This window comes from Lepisosteus platostomus, chromosome 5, assembly GCF_059453375.1.
Source record: "Lepisosteus platostomus isolate fLepPlt1 chromosome 5, fLepPlt1.hap1, whole genome shotgun sequence".
Classification (NCBI taxonomy): Eukaryota; Metazoa; Chordata; class Actinopteri; order Semionotiformes; family Lepisosteidae; genus Lepisosteus; species Lepisosteus platostomus.
This window is the reverse complement of record NC_142615.1, coordinates 66,893,989-66,912,302: the sequence shown is the minus strand read 5'-3', so window position 1 is coordinate 66,912,302 and position 18,314 is coordinate 66,893,989. Positions and strand designations below refer to the sequence as shown.

The 18,314-nt window shown below is 39.0% G+C and overlaps 1 non-coding gene across 1 annotated transcript; it reads left to right on the top strand.

The window, feature by feature from the left end:
* The first annotated feature begins 5,277 nt into the window (after positions 1-5,277).
* On the top strand, positions 5,278-5,348 carry trnaa-ugc (transfer RNA alanine (anticodon UGC)). Its single transcript has one exon. It is a non-coding gene; the product is annotated as a tRNA-Ala (tRNA).
* The last annotated feature ends 12,966 nt before the right edge of the window (positions 5,349-18,314 follow it).

Sequence of the window (18,314 nt, the reverse complement as noted above, 5' to 3'; positions counted from 1 at the left end):
AAATGTATTCTTAAAATATACAATTATTCACACCTGAACAATATGTAGTTCAGATACATTGTACATTATATACAATATTGTAATCAATATTTACAATTTTTGTGTACTTTAATCAAAGAGATAAAAAAGCGAATCTGTTTCATTCAGACATTGATCAAAAGCTCAATAAACGACGAAGTAGAGGTTCCTGTTCCGAATTCAGCCCACGTCTGATTGTCTTGTTTTGGCCAAGATCCGATCTTTGAATTAAGGGACTACTCTGTCTGCTTTGTAATTCAAAAATACATACAAATGTCAAGTTTTTTGTAGATATAAAGGTGTTCTCTGTTTTCAAAGGATAGGTACTTAATTGGCATAATAATTTGGTATTGATTTTGTATCGTTGTATTATAAAGTTTGTGCTTTCTGTTTTTTTTATCGTATTGTGAACTTATTTTTTAAACAAATGCTTACAAAGGCAAACACGGCACACATCTGTTTATACCAGTGGTGAATTGTACATTTTTATTAAGTACAAGCTACTGTGCACATCTGGGAGTATAACAGGTTCGATATAAAGTGGCAAAAATATAAAAGGGGAATATACCCCAGACTGCGTATAAGCTCTCGTTGTGACTGTTGTTTTATTTTTAGATAAAAATGGCGTACTGTGCACGAAATGTTGCAGAAACACAATCTGATATTTTGATAATTATTATTTTAATAATTTGATCAAATTGAGGCCCAGGATCCAAATCTTCAGTTCTGATTTTTTTAAGTGATATCTTTCCTTCCTGTCGTGGAAGTCACACGATGTGAGCAATTGTTTTTTTTACGTTGCGATCCAAAGAGCCTCAGACGCACTGTAACCAAACCAGGATGGATTCTGCTGGGAGCCGGACTGAGCTCATTCTCACTCCCTGTGCTAAAAACAGAATTAGCTCTTCCCCGAACATCGTCTACAGCTGCTGGATGGTGCTCTGCGTCTTACTGCTCCGGCAATTACTTTGACGAAAGACAGATCACTTGTGCGCTTTTAACTTTCTCGCAGCTACGGGCGAGACTGACGCTCACGATATGAAGGCACCCGCTGGAACACATTCTCTAACTTTCACGATCGCGACAGACTTAGCTTTTTAAAAAAAAGTAGATATAGCCCTGAAAAAAGCATTGGCTTTATCAGTTTTTACATTAATCTATTTTGAATCAAAGTTTGATATTTTTTTATTTTTTATTGCATTTTACATTATAATAATCATTATTGCTTACACTTATATAGCGCTGTTCTAGATACTCCACTCAATGCGCTTTACAGGTAATGGGGATTCCCCTCCACCACCACCATTCTCCTGAATGATCACAGAGAGTCAGAACCTCGGTTTTACGTCTCAGCCGAAGGATTTTTAGCGCGACACACAAACCCTTTGTCTTTTTTAGAGTGATTTTTAAACAGACATAAATGTAGAAAATGTGTTTTTTTAGTACTGCAATAGCAGGGTCAGTGGCGTAATGAATAACGCGTCAGGCCTCGCGTCAGAAAATTATAGGTTGGCCTGCCGTCTGGCTTGTTGCGTTTATACCACTTACATTCTTTTATATAAATGAACTCCACCTGAAAGCTATAGAAAACACTTTGGGTAAGTTGTCTGCAGCCTCATGCGAATTTCGACAACTTACCCAAAACACTGTACTGTCTGGAGATCAGCTCCAGCTCTGAACTCAATTGCAATGAAAAACCATGCGTAACAAAACTGGAGAACAGCTGAACTTGTGCTCAGGTCGGTGATGAGGGTGCTGGGCAGTGTAGGACACGTTAATGTAGAATTATTAATAGGTTTATTAGTTAGTTAGTTAAGGTTTACCCACCTGAACTAATGTAGAATTATTACTTGGTCTGTCTCTTGTTTGTACATAAATGAATGTCTCTGACAACTTAATGTTAGTTTTACGATGTAGGTCAGGCGTTGACATATGCACGAGTATATGAAATGTCTCACTCCTGATTCAACTCATGTTCTATAGGAGATTGGCGATTCCTCCTGTTTCTCGTACAACCATATCAGAACAGAAGCCCGTGTCACCCAGCTGTGATTCAAGATCGACTTGCATCTTTATCCCTTTTTTGTTCGTGATCATTATTTTCTTTAGTTATGATCAATATTGAACTTTTTCGAAATTAAATGACAATAATCAAACATGCAGGCAGATTTTTGAAAAGTATTCGGAATTGACAGGGTGCCCCTTTGGAACAGTCGTCAGAAAATGTGAGAAAATGAAAGTTATGTAATCTCTCCCACAAAGCATTGAAGATTGGAATCTGAGTGTAAAAAAGCTACCCGTCTTCCAGTGATAGGCAGGGATACACACCATGACTCGAATAGACTCAGTGAACTTTAACACCTATGATATTACGAGTGCTTTGCACGTGTCGAACTTCAAGAAGGAACTACTACAACAGTTGTGGACATAATTCAATACCACCAAGTCCAATGCCGGCAACTTCTGAGAAAATAATGTTCACTCATGGAATTTGGTCTTTGAATGGCTGGTGTGAAAATTCATTTATACTCCTGTTGCACCCTCAGCTGAAACATGTTAAAATAACAACGCAGATTTGTTGGAGAACTTGACAAGAATTATTGGGTTAGCACTGTATGTATTCTTGTATATTTACTTTAATTTTAATATAAATGTAAACATGCATGCTGTATAATCTATTGTAATTTTAAAATATGTTAGCTGAGGATGCGAGGGGGGCTATTATACCTTGTGAAACACGCAAGGAACTGTAAAAAAGGCTGGTATTTGAATAAAATTGGCGATCACAAGAAAACCACAATTTATGTGGTATTATCATCAATATCCTTCAAAATCTACGTTCAAATGAAAGATTTGAAGAAACTATGAAAAAAGCAATAGTAGTAGCAGAGGATTTTGATTTTTGCTCTTCAAGTCAGTAGATCACCGTAGAGTTGCTGTCACGCCCTCTGCAGCCAGGGGGCGCTCCTTCTCTGTCCTGTCCCTAGTTTCCGGTCTGCTGTCCTTCCTGTCCCTCTCTTTCCCTTGGGCTATATATTTCCGGGTCTTGCACTCTGTCCTCGCTCAGCATTGATGTTCGGATGTCCTGAGACCCGCCTAGCACCAGGGCGCCCCACGTCCGCTCCCTGAGGGCATAGGTTTCTATACGGCAATCCTGAACTCTTTGCACTATGAGCCCGGGCCTTTTTCCCGTCTCGCCGCTACGCATATGGGTCTTTTTCCGCTCTCCTGCTCCCCACGGTTAGTCCTTTTGGACGTCCGTGACAGTTGCGCCCCTACAAACAGCACAAAGGATGAAACCCACCTCCTTCGTTATTGCTATGTTTGGGCCGGTGAAAGTAGCGTTTGTGCTATTGAAAGCATCTCGGAAGATGAAGGTGCAGTCACTTCCACATGATATCATTAGATCCGACGACAAGAGCTGAAGACCCCCAGTCCAAGTCAGCAATGTGAGGAAGATGGATAGGGAGGAAGGTACAGTAGTGTAGCCGAGCAGTCTAAGGCACTGGAGTTTGGGCTCCAGTCTCTCTGGGGGCGTGGGTTTGAATCCCACTGCTGCCAAATGTTAATGTTTTAAGACCTGCAATACGATCAGTAAAAACGCTTTTTGTTAGGCTGCGGGACGTGTTTAGAGATAGACTTTCTAAAAGACAGGCTTGACATCAAGGCAGAAAAAATATTTTGTTTTCTCAACAGAAATTCTCTTTGGCACGTTCAGCTTTATGTAGGGAACAACATCTGCCGAGATCACTTTTGAGGCAGTGCACATGATAGTGTACCGGCAAGTACATTTAATATTGGCTGTGGTGGTGAGCTGCTTTTGTCTGTCTTCACGCCGAATCGTTGGCAGGGGTAAAGCTTATTAAATCTTTGAACATAGCGCTCCATTAGAAGTACTTTGTTCATGATCAAAAGAGATCAGAGGATTAACTTCATGAATTCACATAGCATACCTTACAGGAAAGATTTAAAAGGGCAATTGATTGTGCTTCCTGATGTTGTTCCTGTGGTTTCTTTGGATACAAAGGTGAATGTTCTTTGACGTTCTGCTAGAGTATCCACTGGGTGGGTTTTATCAATTAGCTCGGATAGGTCATCAGTGCTCCGTCTCCGGAAAATAATCAGGACTGTTTTTTCCTGTGCTGTCTTTTAAAACATATAAGATCACGAGTTTACAGATTTCTCCAAATAACAACTATACATTTTAACCCAGCGGTTAGCATTCCTTCAATCCAATAGTTTTACTCTGGGTTAAAAGCAGCGCAATATACAGAGAGATGATATTCAAATATTTCAACGTTCTGTTGGATTACCTGTATGGAGATATCACTCAGAATTCCTAATATGATTTTGAGTTCAGTTTTGCTTTACTACTTTCAGAGTCTTTTATTGACCTTGCTGAAGCAGAGAAGTGACATAATCACAAATGTGACCTTCCTGTGCTGCTGTTTCTGGTTAATAATGATTACTGTGAGGAAAAAAAAAACAGCTCCTTGCAACCAATGCACTCACTTGTTGAGTGGGTATTTTCCGAGCTGCTCTTCCTCAACTACAAAGTTAGTTGTCGAGCAAGGACATCTGAGAAGGAGTCTGAATCCGTCAAGAACACAGGAATTCTAATATCGCACTGCCATCTTGTGTCCAGAGGTCTGCTTTTTCCTTATTGGATTTTTTGGTGTTTAAGAACACGCTTCCTACCTCGAATGCTAGTTTCAAAAGATGTTACCGGATGACAGATTATCTTGAAAAGATTTGGGGATGCACTGGCCGTGATCAAACCCAGCTCAATTATTTGGAAGGCCCCTGTTCCACCAACACACTTCTAAGAAGCACCTGCACATTTTCGCAAACCTCTCTCTCACCTACAAACTTATGAAGACACAGACATCCAATGAAAACTAATTTGATTCACTCAAGGCTCGACTCTTTTGTTGTGATGTCGTTTTAATTAATGTTAGCTATGATAAGGTGTCATTTCTGTCTCTTAAAGTTTAAGAGTCTGCTCCTTTCTTCCTGGTATAGAAATAACATGTTCCATCTTACTTTACAAACATCACTAAAAATACATTATTCAGCTCTAACGCCTGTGTGCATCGACAAGGCATCTCAAAAGGACATTAAATAAGAACATGATCCTTCCTGTTACCATTACTGTGGTTGGAGCGTTGTTTCACCCCTTTAGGTTCTTCTACAATATTTACAGAGCTTTATCACTGGAGTTGTACAGAAAATGTGTGCGTGTGTCCTGTAGCTCAGTGTGTGATGTAGCTCAGTGGTAGAGTGCATGCTTTGCATGTATGAGGTCCCAGGTTCAATCCCTGGCATCTCCAAGTGCTTTATATTACTGTGCTCACATCGAAATCTGCTGAGTGAGAACTCTTTGCTCATGTTCATAGAGATCCAGGTTTACACAATTAAGTTCAGTCACACACGAAGTGCTACAGTGTTGCTCTGCTGTTTTAAATGTACCTCCAAAGCATTTAGTTCTGTTAACTACAACAAATGATTTGAACTAATTGAAGAAGACACCTGTTGAATCTCACCCGGGATTTCTTGAAGGACTAAAGGACTAAACAACAACTTTTGATGATTACAAGATATTACAAGAGAAACACAACCATCCGCACAGAGGCTTGGATCCTGAATGCTTAAGTTAAAAGACAAAGCGAAGGATATGACCTGTAAACTCTCTTCATGTTTTATAGTTTATGAAATAAAATAATGTTTACTTTCTTAATAATTTCTTATTGTTGATAGGTGATTTATTGAATTTTAACAAAATCACAATTTACACAAATTACAAACATTTTGGGTTAAACTGTTATTCACATACTCTAACAAAGATAAACGTTAGTGTCTTCCGGTGTGTGAGCCCATTTCTAATAAGAATAAAAAATAAGTTATATAAATTGAATTGTTCTACTTTTTATACTTACATAGTCTTATTAATATTTCAGTTAAATATTTTCTTCTGTAGTAATACTAGTCTCGATTTACAATTTTTGGACATGGTGCATCTTAAATAATTTTGTTATTAGTTTCGGTTTTGGAAAATCACACCCAGAAGCTACCAAGACTGGTAATCTTCACAAGATGTGTAATGCAATAGCAGCCTTCTGGGTGGAAAACAAAAAGTATTTCTTGGTATGAATCCTAGCTCATTTATAGGCGGCATTCTAGGACTTCTCGCTTCAGAAATCCTGTCAACCCATCGTACGTTTCTACTCCATTAATATCAGCAGTGTTATCACTACCAAACGCTAAGAATAGATCCTGGCAATACTTCATGAGATCTTCTTTGGAAAATTGTTTATTTTATTTTTAAAAAATATTTTCAATACCATCCAAAAAGTCAAAAGTTTCAATTGCATGCAACTGATGAGATCTCTCTTTGATGGAAGTTATAAGTACATCCAAAACACGTTTCTTGTGGATCCAGAAGAGGATCATTATGAGGCTCAAAACATGCCTGTCTCTTCTTTTTTTTGAGGATGAATTGATTATTGAGGTGTAATCATTGGTTCAAAACCCAAATCATCTGGTATTGCTGTTGTTTCTTTGATAGTTTCTTCAAATCCTTCAATTGATCTTCGATATCGAGGGATAATATCATACAAGTTGTGGTTTTCTTTTAATCACCAATTTTATTAAAATTTCACCTTCTTTTACAGATGTCTTGCATGTATCACAAGATATAACAGTCCCCTTGGGTCCTCAGGTAAAATGTTTTAAAAAGTACAACAAAAGTACAATATACTAAACAGCATTTATGGTTACATGTATATTAAAATGAAGGTACATATACCAAGATATTAAAATACAATTGTACAGTCCAAACCTAATAATGCTTGTGAAGTTCTCCACCAAATCTACACTGTAATTTTGAAGTATTATAGCTGAGAATGCAAGGTGAGTATGAAGATCAAATTCTAATTAATTTCTTGGAAGCTGCTGATGTTGGTCATTATTGAGCATTCCAGATCATATTCACTTAAGTACTAAATTGATTACTTCTTGTAGCTTGAAACGTGCACAATATTTGCATTTCTTGCAAATATCAAGATGTTTAAGGTGTCACTGAGAACAATAATCGAGTTTGAGCAGATATTATGCTTACATGGGAATCACAAGACATGCTCCTCTAGGTTGGCTTGAACTACCAATCTTCCGCTTAAGAGAAAGAGTAACAAGAACCAATGTTTTGCAAAGTAATTTGAAGACCTAGATAAAGAAACGTGGCGCAGAATGAAGAAGCATGGACAGGGTTTGAACCCTCATAGCCCAAAAGTCCACCTACTATACGATGTTAATGGAGGCATACATGTTTACATGGGATAGTTACTCCTGCTCCCAAACCAATATGCTGCAGTGATATATGATAATGGTTCTGTCACTGCTTGTGAGCCATGTGTTTCAGCTGTCAGCCTACTATACCATGTTCAACCAACGCTAGTAATATTACTGTTGTAGTAGAGGAGCAAGAGAGGTGCAGTCGGTAGAGCTGGTGACCCTTAAGTTCAGAATTGTGGATTCAAGGGTCATTTGTGTCCTTTCTGATCCCTCTAATCTTTTAGTAGGACAGTGCAAGCAGGACGTGATAGCATACAGTGACAACCCAATGTCTTATGTGCTTTGTGTAATTCAGCTTTCTTACCACTTTGGGGCTCGATTCAGATATCGTTGTTAAAGCAAGGGGGGAGCAAAGGCTTTCCTAAATCAAGGTTGGTCTGCTCACAAGTAAATATAAACACTTGAGCGTTTACTGTTTGAAGACCGCACTTTGTCAAAATACTGCTGTTTCTTAATTTCACATTATGGTATTAAGACGGGGCAAAGTAGTGTAGGCCTTGTGCAACTTTGATTAGCGTTTGTTATTCGGTTTTGAGGTTTGAGGAGCGTAATGCAAATCGAACTGGTGAATAGAAAATGAAACAGGAATCACTTCTTGGGCTAAGAAATCCAAGAAGCATGGAAACCTGTGGATCTTAACACTACAGAACACTCACAAATCGCAGTGTTGCTGCTTTTATATTTCGGTCTTTGACTTTTGAATGCATGCCTTACCGGAAATCTTTCTTTACTTACAGACAGCTCAAAAAGTTCTTAAGGCAGAAATTGTAGCCCATCTAAAAGTTCCTTTCTGCTAATCACATTTAAGTGTTGACGAAGCATTTTCCTGCCCATCATGTTCTTGATAAGCGGTTTCTCTGTTTTCCTCCTATTGTCATTGTCAGCACAATAAGACAGGAACAATACACACAAAATAAAAAAGTAGCTGTTAGAAGTGGGATTTAATCCCATTTTTCCATTTGGAGACCAGAACACCCAACCAAGATGAAAGACATCAGTTCTCAAGTCTGACACCTTAGACCACTCAGCCATCCTGACAAGTGATGACAAAACCTGTGCTGAATTCACCAGTAGTTCACTAAACTGAGTTTCTTCCTTGAACAGATTTGCTTGTCTACAGAGTAAATTGCAAAGTCCAGGTGTGCAAAGCTCATGGAGACTTATTCACAAACACTTACTGCTGTAATAAATGCAAAAGGATCTTCCACAAAGTATTGGTTGGGGGGGTTCACCAGGGTGTTGTAGGTTTATTAGTTTCAATTATTTTTCCAAAATTTTTCCCTTGAATTTTGTTGGTTGCAAGGTCACATTAAGGATGGAAAGACATCTGACATGATTTATCTTGATTTCTGGGTTAACATCACAAAAACCTGCAATTTCAATAAGGGTGTGTAGACTTTTTATATCCACTGTACAGTCACTTCCTTTGTTAAGCGCCATGGGGCAACCTAGTTATTGTGAAAGGCGCTATATAAAAATAAATTTAATTTAATTAATCCAGAGCATCAAGGCACTTTACAAAACATGCATAGAAAAGTAGAGTATAAATGTGTAAAACCGTAGTTTCTGAAGTAACTGCTTGGATAATCCAACTGCCACTGTTGTTACTGCTTCTGCTGCTAATACTACTACTGTTACTACTACTACCACCATGACTTCAGATTCTTATACTAATTCTGATACTAATACTCCTGCTACTACTACTGCTGTCATTACTAGTAATAGTGATAAAAACAGGGCACTCACAGATCTGTGGATGTGGGTCTGGACTCTAGAAAGTGGTTCCATTCGCAAACAGCTCTGGACCTCAACACCTGTTGATGGATCACTTCTGTCAGACACACCAGTGGAGCCCAAGCCCAACTTCACACACACTCACACACACAGATATACACCCACACAATCACACACATTATCACACACTGACAGACACACATCCAAACAATCACACACAGACACTACACAGACTCACAGACACACACATAGACACTACGAATACTTATAGACACACATCCACACACTCACAAACACAAATTCACACACTGAGAGACACCACACACTCCTCACATACACCACACACTCACAAACACATATGCTCATAACTACAAATACACTATAAATAACACTAATACAAATACCAATTATATCGCAACAGTAACACTATCACTAAGACTTACACTATCATCATCACCAACACTGACACAAAATACTACTACACTTATAATACTAATAATAACAGTAATGCTATCAATAAAACTAACATGACTACTAGTGTAAATAATCTAACCTTATCTCTATAATTATCACTAATATTAACAGGAATACTAGCATTAAAACAATCAGTAGCACTAGCATCATTAATACTCACATGAACACTAGCATTAATGTTAAAACTACCGATTGTACTCACACTAATATTAACATGAAGACAATATTAGTATTAGTTGCTATCCGTGACGTCACACCGCTCTTTGTGACGAAGGCGAGACACCTAGCAGTGCACAGTGACGTTTCGCCTGTCGCCGTGGTTACCATACATATGATTTGTAAACAGTGGAAAAATGCATTTAAGCTTTTACTTACACAAATTTATCAACTTGGAATATAATTTATAAGCTCTAGCATACAATTCCTAAACAATCATTTGAATAATAATTCTTTAATTTTGGATTGAACATTATTAACACTAAGGCGCTATTGAAATTGATCGATACAGGCTGTATTGACTGTTTTCTAGATATTTAAAACAGGGTCAAAACGGGAAAAGAATTAGTACTCACCAATCAGTGAAATTAATCGATTATTCTACGGTTCTTCAGTTGAATTAATTGGTTGTCGATAGATAAGTGATCAATAAGTCTCCTCCGTGCGCTCCGCGCGCCTCCCGCGGTCTCGCGCTCTGATCCCGGCGCTCTGGCTGGTGTCTGTGACGTCACAACGCTCTTTCTGACAGAGCAGAGCGCGTCTCCGCTGGAGGAGACTCCTGTCCGGAGCCCGGGGGGCTTTTCTTACAGATATACTGTAACATCTCCAAAAGAAAAAACACCAGGCTGTGAAGAGAGGCGATTCATAACAGCTGGAGAAGGAGACCGACAAACCGAGGAATACAATTTATTAACAAAAAAATAGTTTACTTCACAGACTAATGCGTTGTATAGCATACTCCCGTACAGCAGAAGAGAAAGGGCACACGTTCCTGTAATGAGCGCTTTTAAGCGTTTTACACGAATCTCCACAGAACAGAAGCCAGGAGGATCAGACTCCTGATCCTGGAGGTTGAAGAGCATCTCCTGGTTTTATTTCAACTCGAGCTCTCAGTTCCTCAGCCAGTTTGATAATTGAATTAACTGTATAACTGTTATCTGTTTAACTGTATATTTAGAAGACTCCGTGAGAGACGTGTGGGAGACGCTGTATCCCAGGGCTGGTGTGGAATAACACACAGACAGGTCTTCTGTGTGATCTGAGTCCCACTGCTCAGAGGTACAGACTGGTCAACTGGTCACTATTGTAGACAAGACCATCAGTCTGCTGCTGCTGATAATCATATTACACTTATAAGAGTGGCAATACTGCTGTTCATTAAATCAGTAAAAATAATAATAAGAGATAAACACATATTGCTCAATTTTCAGTAAAACACTTCTGACACTAAGAGGCTGTGAGGAAGGAGAAAAGGGGGAGATGTGACCTGAGTCCAGGCTGTTCTGTCTGATATTATTCATGGAGCAGCACTGATTGTCTGAATGTCCTCTGGTTCTGAATTGTCGGGATAAAGAGAAGGATGGGGATGAGCTTCTGTCTGTTCAGGAGGGAGGAGTTTGGGTAAAGTACTGAGGGACTCAGAGCTCTGTGTGTGAGTCTGAGCTGTGAATCTGACTGAGAGGAGAAAATATTTTTGTTTTATTCTGCCTCTGAGAGTCTTTTCCTTTGCCAAGCAATGTAACATCCCCTTCAGATACTCTGCACAGACTGTCAGAGTGAGAGAAGAGGAGAGAGAGATGGACAGACAAGAGCACACACAGCGTGAGAGACAGGAAAGGGGAGAGAGAAGAGAAGGAGCAGGAAGACAGTGCAGGTGTTCAACCACACTGTGAGCACAGGAGACAGGAGGCTTTTCTCAGCTGCTGAGGAGCTCAGTGCTCATGGCCACTCAGGCTCAGAGGCTCTGGCAGCAGTCAGGTCTGAGAGCTTCTCCTCATACTGACATTGGAGCTCTGAGAGTCAGCCTCCATTCTGACAGGAACAGTCCCACCTGTTCAGCCCTGAGAGACACACTGAGAGAGCTGTGTGGGGAGAAGACCTGTCACCCTGTAGAGCTCTGAACACTGGACTCTCCTGTGTCTCCCTGTGCAGCACTAGAGCTCTGAACACTGGGCTCTCCTGTGTCTCCCTGTGAAGCACTGGAGCTCTGAATACTGGGCTCCCTGTGTGTCTCCCTGTACAGCTCAGCTCTCAGCTGCCTCATCACACTGACACCCACAGCCTCACAGTACAGCCTGGCTTCCTGTGCTGGAAGAGCTCGGAGGAGCAAAAACCACAGACTCACTGCAGAGTCTGACCTGAGGCTCCAGTGAAGCTCTGCCTTAAATCACCGTTGTATTAACAAGGACTGAACTTTTTTTATTATTTTGTTGCTTTTTCTAATTTGAAACTGACTCCTGCTGCTGGACTATTATGGTGAAGCTGTAACACAAGAACTCTGCTATATTGAACAGGAGAGTTTAAATACAGCATAACTGCTAATACTACTACTGCTACCACAACTGCTGCTGCCACTGATACTACTGCTGCTACTAATATTTTACTGCTGCTCCTACTACCTATAATAATAAAGAAGAGGATGTGAGCTGTGCCCTCACACTGTTCAGACTGGGGGTGTATCAGTGTATCAGTATCAGTTCAGCTCCACTGTGCTGTTAGAGAGTCTCAGTCATGCAGTTGACTCCACACAGAGAGACACTGGGGCCACAGCTGGAGGGGTTGGAACATCTGTGTGGATTGGAGCTGCGCAGAGACAGACTCAGGGTCTGAGGGAGTCAACTGGAAGAGCTGCTGTCCAACAGACTCAGTACAAAGGGGACAATCACTGCTGAGCTTTTCTTTCTTTTTCATTTAAATTATTGATCACAGTCACAGGACAGCCAGTTCTTATTCAGTCCACCTTGTCTCCGTATTCCTGTGCTGACCTGAGTGACCTCACTGCCACCTTGAGCACAGGCTCTCCTCACACTGCCCTTGACCATGACCAGAAGACATTACTGTCTGGAGACACAACAACTCTGTGAGTCACTGCAGGACACCAGTCATTGGACACTGCCTGACACAGACAGCAAGACAGGACCATATTCAGGACACCAGTCACTGGACACTGCCTGACACAGACAGCAAGACAGGACCATATTCAGGACACCAGTCACTGGACACTGCCTTACACAGACAGAAAGACAGGAACAAGTTCTAGACACTTCCTGATACAGACAACAAGAATTACAGGACCATATATACATAATTGATTATCTTGATACTGATTTTCAATTATAATACTTGTCTAGAACTGCAAAGATTTTTTTTTGTTTAATATCTGATCTCTTCCTGCCCCTGCAGCACCTGCAGCCCTGCTGTCTGTATCTGTATCTGTGTTTCCTCCAGTGAGACACAGAGCTGCTCCTGTCTCTCCTCTCCTCCGCGCCGCTGGGAGTGTCTTCAGGGAGAGGAAACAGTGATGTGTCTCTGATATATATGGAGAAGACTGAAAGGTCCCTGTCTGATTGGCCATTCCGCCTGTGTGAGAGGTTCCTGCTGTCAGTCTGAAAAGGCAGTGCTGTGTGTGATTGGCGGGGTGGGGGGCTGTGTTGTTACTGGGGGTCCAGGGTGCGGAGCAGCCGTTCAGTTGCCCTGTGGGCTCAGGGGTGAAGACAGGGGTCTCAGCTGCGCTCTGTCCTGATGACAATGGAGAGCTGCCTGTCCATCTTCTCTCTCGCTGTCCTGGTGCTGCACAGCTCTGCCAGTAAGTGTCCAGTCTTCTCCTGTCCAGACAGACAGACAACAACTGGAATTAAATTAAGTAAAGTTTTGATGGAAATGGAGCAATAAGTGGGTTGAACAATTTTTAAATGTTTAATTTACATTCAGCTTTGTGGGTATTCATCAAAAATATTTTAACTGTATTTTATCTTGGTCTGTAAGTAAGGAAATATAATTAGTTGTGTCTAAATATAATTAGTTGCTTTTAATTTTTATTGGATTTTATTAAAATATTCTTAAGATTTCTAAACATTATATAATAATAATGTTATAGATGGATAGAGCAGAAGCTGGCCATTATCACCCTCTATTGATAATTTGTGAAAACATGGAGTGTATAAAATCTTTAAAAAGTTATTTAACTTACTCGTTACTGTAATAATAAACTTTATATATAAGTGATAATTTGAGTGATATGCTGTGACATGTGAAAAAGTCTTCATTTACTCCAAAACAAAAATAATTGTTTCTAGAATAATACCATATTATACAGGATGATTCAGAAATACCCTGGGTTGTTTATTGTTTTATTGTGTTCAATTCTGACTCCTCAGTATTGTATTTTTACAGACTGGTGCATTAATAGTATATATATAGTATATATATAATACACGCGTTTTTAAATAGTGAATTATTTTTGAGACTGATATAAAATTATTACAGACTGATGTATTAATAGATATACAGTAAATGTGTTGTCACCACCAACCAAAGTGTTTATGCTAGAGAATTAAGACTGGAGTTTTAATGCTGCCATTATATCTTTGGTGTATTCAGGCAGTCCAGGTTTCTATCGTTAAGCTGTGTGATGTTCAGTTGCTGTGAAAACAAGTAGTTCCTCTAGGTGTTATAAGAATATGTGTTCCATTATGATAGGAAGTTATGAATGTGAATTCTTCATTTTAAAGATTGTAAAAATGTAAAACATTTTCAGTCATAGGACAATTAGCTCTTGTATTTTTATAGTGTGAAAATAAAATTTGTATACTGTATGTATAACCTGGTTCATAAAGACCAGGTTTGCTTGTTTTCACATTGAAAGCACAGGCTGATAAAAGTTACATTCATTATTGATTTATAAGCTATAAAATGAAAAATATTAACAAAATTGTGGAAATTCTTAGTATTGTAGGTATATTATTATTAACTGGGGACTCATCAGAAACTGAGGTGTAACATTAATAATTTAACAGCTGCAAGATATTGTGGCATTACAGGAGGAATTAAAAAATGGTAGTTGTGTTTTGTGTTTATACAGGATTTGTCTATTATTTAACAGCTAAATATTTTAATTTGTGTTTTTAGGTTAGTTATCTAATGACAGGGTTTTTTGTGAATTGTGAAGTTTTAATAAGAATGCTTTATTGTTTTTGACTACATTCAAAATCTGAAATTATTATCAAATGTAATTATATAAGTATGAGTTATACAAATTAAATATTTAATTACATGTTATCATACAAATGCAATATTTAAAAATTAATTCGTAATCACAGGACTCAAGTTTAGATTTTTGAGCAGTTGCTCAGGACAACATCATAATAAATGTATCTGTGCCTATATGTTAAACCTGTCTGGTATTTTTGAAAAATGTTGTTCTTTAATATAATTTAATCTGATGATCATGTGTTAAGTTTAGATGTTGGCAGGTAAAGGCTAGAAAATCATTGTCAACAATTCACATACAGACAATGGGAATATACACCTCACACACATTTCAGCACAACATGTGAAGTACCTGTCAGCCTCTGACCACTGTTGTGACCACAGGTCCCACTAACACAGAAACACTGGTCCCAGGACTTGGAAGCCACAGAGTTAGTACAGTGTCCAGTATAGTGACCACAGTCTCCTGGAACCCAGGACCAGCCATCTGAGGTTCTACAGTCATTACAGCCACTGACCACCGTAGTGACCACAGCATGCAGAAGTGCTTTTCTGTTTAATTTAAAACTCAGCTTTATGGATATTCCTTAAAATTATAATTGATGCTATAAATAAGGAAAAATAATTAACAATTTGCAGTATTAACAAGAATTTCACCTCTACAATTAATCATAATATTAATTCAGCTTATATGTTTTTTAAACTATTTTCTATTAATGCTGTATTAATAGTTTTATATGCAGTTATACACTATTACACACAACACAGACTAAGGATAATGTTTTTTAAGTACTAACATATAATTATTATAACTATTAATATTGTAGATATTTAGCAACCTTATCACAAATGTTGTACAACTTGACAATCCCTCATCTATTACCACAATAATAAAATACAAAATTTTGGTTGTAATTTGGGTCATGTGCTAGGACTTGTGGAAATTTTCCCATTTGCAAACAAAAAGGAATACAAATGTTTTAACAATAATACGACGTCTTCAAAATATTTACCAGGGGTTGTTTATTTCATTGTGCTCAATTCTGCCTTCTCTAACAGGTATAATAACACACTAGTGTATTAACAGAGATCAGTGTGTTTTTAAACACTGTTGTATAGATCGGACTGATATTTTATTTTACACACTGATTAATTAATATGTTTTATTAAAGTATTTTTAGACTAATATTTTAACTGAGATAAGTGTGTTATTAAATACTAGAGTATTATTTAGACTCCAGTATTATTACTATTGACACATTTTGTATTTACTGTATTATTAAAGTAACATTAATAATAATAACATTATAACATTATGGAAATATTATTAAAAAATAGAGTATTTTGAGAGAAGGTGACAATTTAGTGCAAAGAACTATTACAGATCAGAGATTAAAGTATATTTAAGGCACGTTTCTGATTTACAAATAATATTAGTAACTATTGCAGGTGAATGTGCTAATACAAATAAGAGTACTGAAGGTAAATGTATTAAAATATTTTTGATTTATGGTTATTTTTGAGAATGATTACAGTAGTTTTAGATACTATGGAAATTATATTACAGAAGGATCTAACATGAATTATGTACTAAGATCTTGAGAGGCAAAAGCTAAAACACATTGTTCACATATTTATCATGTAAGCATAGCAAAAAAAATATATGAATAAAAAGTAGTATTTAAATGAATTGTAGCATATAGTGTGCAATGGAAAAAAATATTTCACACTCCAAACTGAAGATGATTGAAAATGTAATCAAAAAGAACAAATCTAGTTACTGTAAATGTGCCCTGGACAGTAAGTATACACACTTCACGTACAGTCTGGGCTGGGGCTGACTCGCGTCAACAGCAACATTCCCTCGAGCGCTCACCCTGTCATTCAGACTGGGTCAGGACGTCTTTCAATTAAACCTTCAGTCTTTCATTCAGGCTCCCAGTCACACTAATCACCTCTTTATTTGAAACTGTTCAGAACACAGAATCTCCATCATTAGAGCCAAACCTTGTGAACCTAGCGATCGCATTCCTCTCATAGTCAAGTTTATCACTCGGTTATTTTAATTTCTCACTACTCCTGCTCTTCGATCCTGAAATATTTTCTCTGTTTTAACTCTTTCCTTTTCCGCGCTGACTCTCCAGCCTTTCTTTTCTTTATTTCAGCTGGGAGACGGGTGTCCCTCTTTATTTTTTCTTTCTGCTCACCTTTTTCATTCAGCCCAGCAGCCTGCATTCGATCTGTTACTCCCTGATCATTCAAACTCTGAAAGAGCTCAAAGTCCTGCACCTGGGTTTCAATTATATCTCCTGCTGCAGATTTTCCATCTTTCTGCAGCATTACACTTCACATATTGCAGCACAAGTTGTGAAGCATCCATCTATTAAGAAAATATTTTTATTGATTCTGTTTTGGATTTTATAACTTATTTTCAAAGTAGAATGTTGAAAAGACTTATCACAATTAAATTTCTTACTTGATACAGACATGCGGTCAGTGCCCACTGCTAAGTACATGTGGGGCCTGAGACCCAGATACACCAGATACACAAAACCTGGTTTCAGTCATTCAGCCTTCTGACACCACAGCCACTGTCCACTGTACTGACCACAGCTCCCAGAAACACAGGAGCACAGTCATTACAGCCACTGTCCACTCTACTGACCACAGCTTCCTGAAACACAGGAAGACCGTCATTACAGCCAACTGACCACTTCCAGAAACACAGGAACACACTCATTACAGGCACTGTCCACTGTCCTGACCACATTTTCCAGAAACACAGGAACACACTCATTACAGCCACTGTCCACTGTAGTAACCACAGCAGAACAGCCCTCTGCAGTCACACAGTGATATGGACAGAGAGATATATAACAGGACACAGGTGTGTGGAGGGAGAGGTAAGATGGCTGCTGGTGGACTTCCTGTCACTCCACTGTCTCTTGTTCCCCATGGGAGAGACTAGCAATCCAATCAAACAGGTAAAACCAAATACAAATTCCAGGTGTGTTTCTAAAATGTCTTAATATAAAAATATCCTGTAGACATGGTGATAGGGATTGTTTCTCTCTCTCTGCAGGCAGTGCTGATGTGAGGCTGGTGAATGGTGCCAGTCCCTGTGAGGGCACAGTGGAGGTGTATCATGGTGGAGAGTGGGGGACAGTGTGTGATGATGAATGGGATCTGGATGATGCTGCAGTGGTGTGCAGACAGCTGGGCTGTGGATCTGCTGTTTCAGCACCAGGAGGAGCTCACTTTGGACCAGGGTCTGGATCAGTCCTGCTGAGTGAGGTTTCCTGCAGGGAGTCAGAGGCTGCGCTGAGGGACTGTGGAAAAGATGAAGTGAAAGACTGGGGCTTGAGTCATGACTATGATGCTGGAGTGAGGTGTTCAGGTAAGAGACACAGACTCTCTCCAGTCTCCAGCACTGAGGAGAATTAAAACTCCTGCACCAATCTAGAGTCCTTCATCATTTGTCCATCCTCCCATTGCTGCTGCTCCTGTCCTGCTGAGAGCTGTGACATCACTCC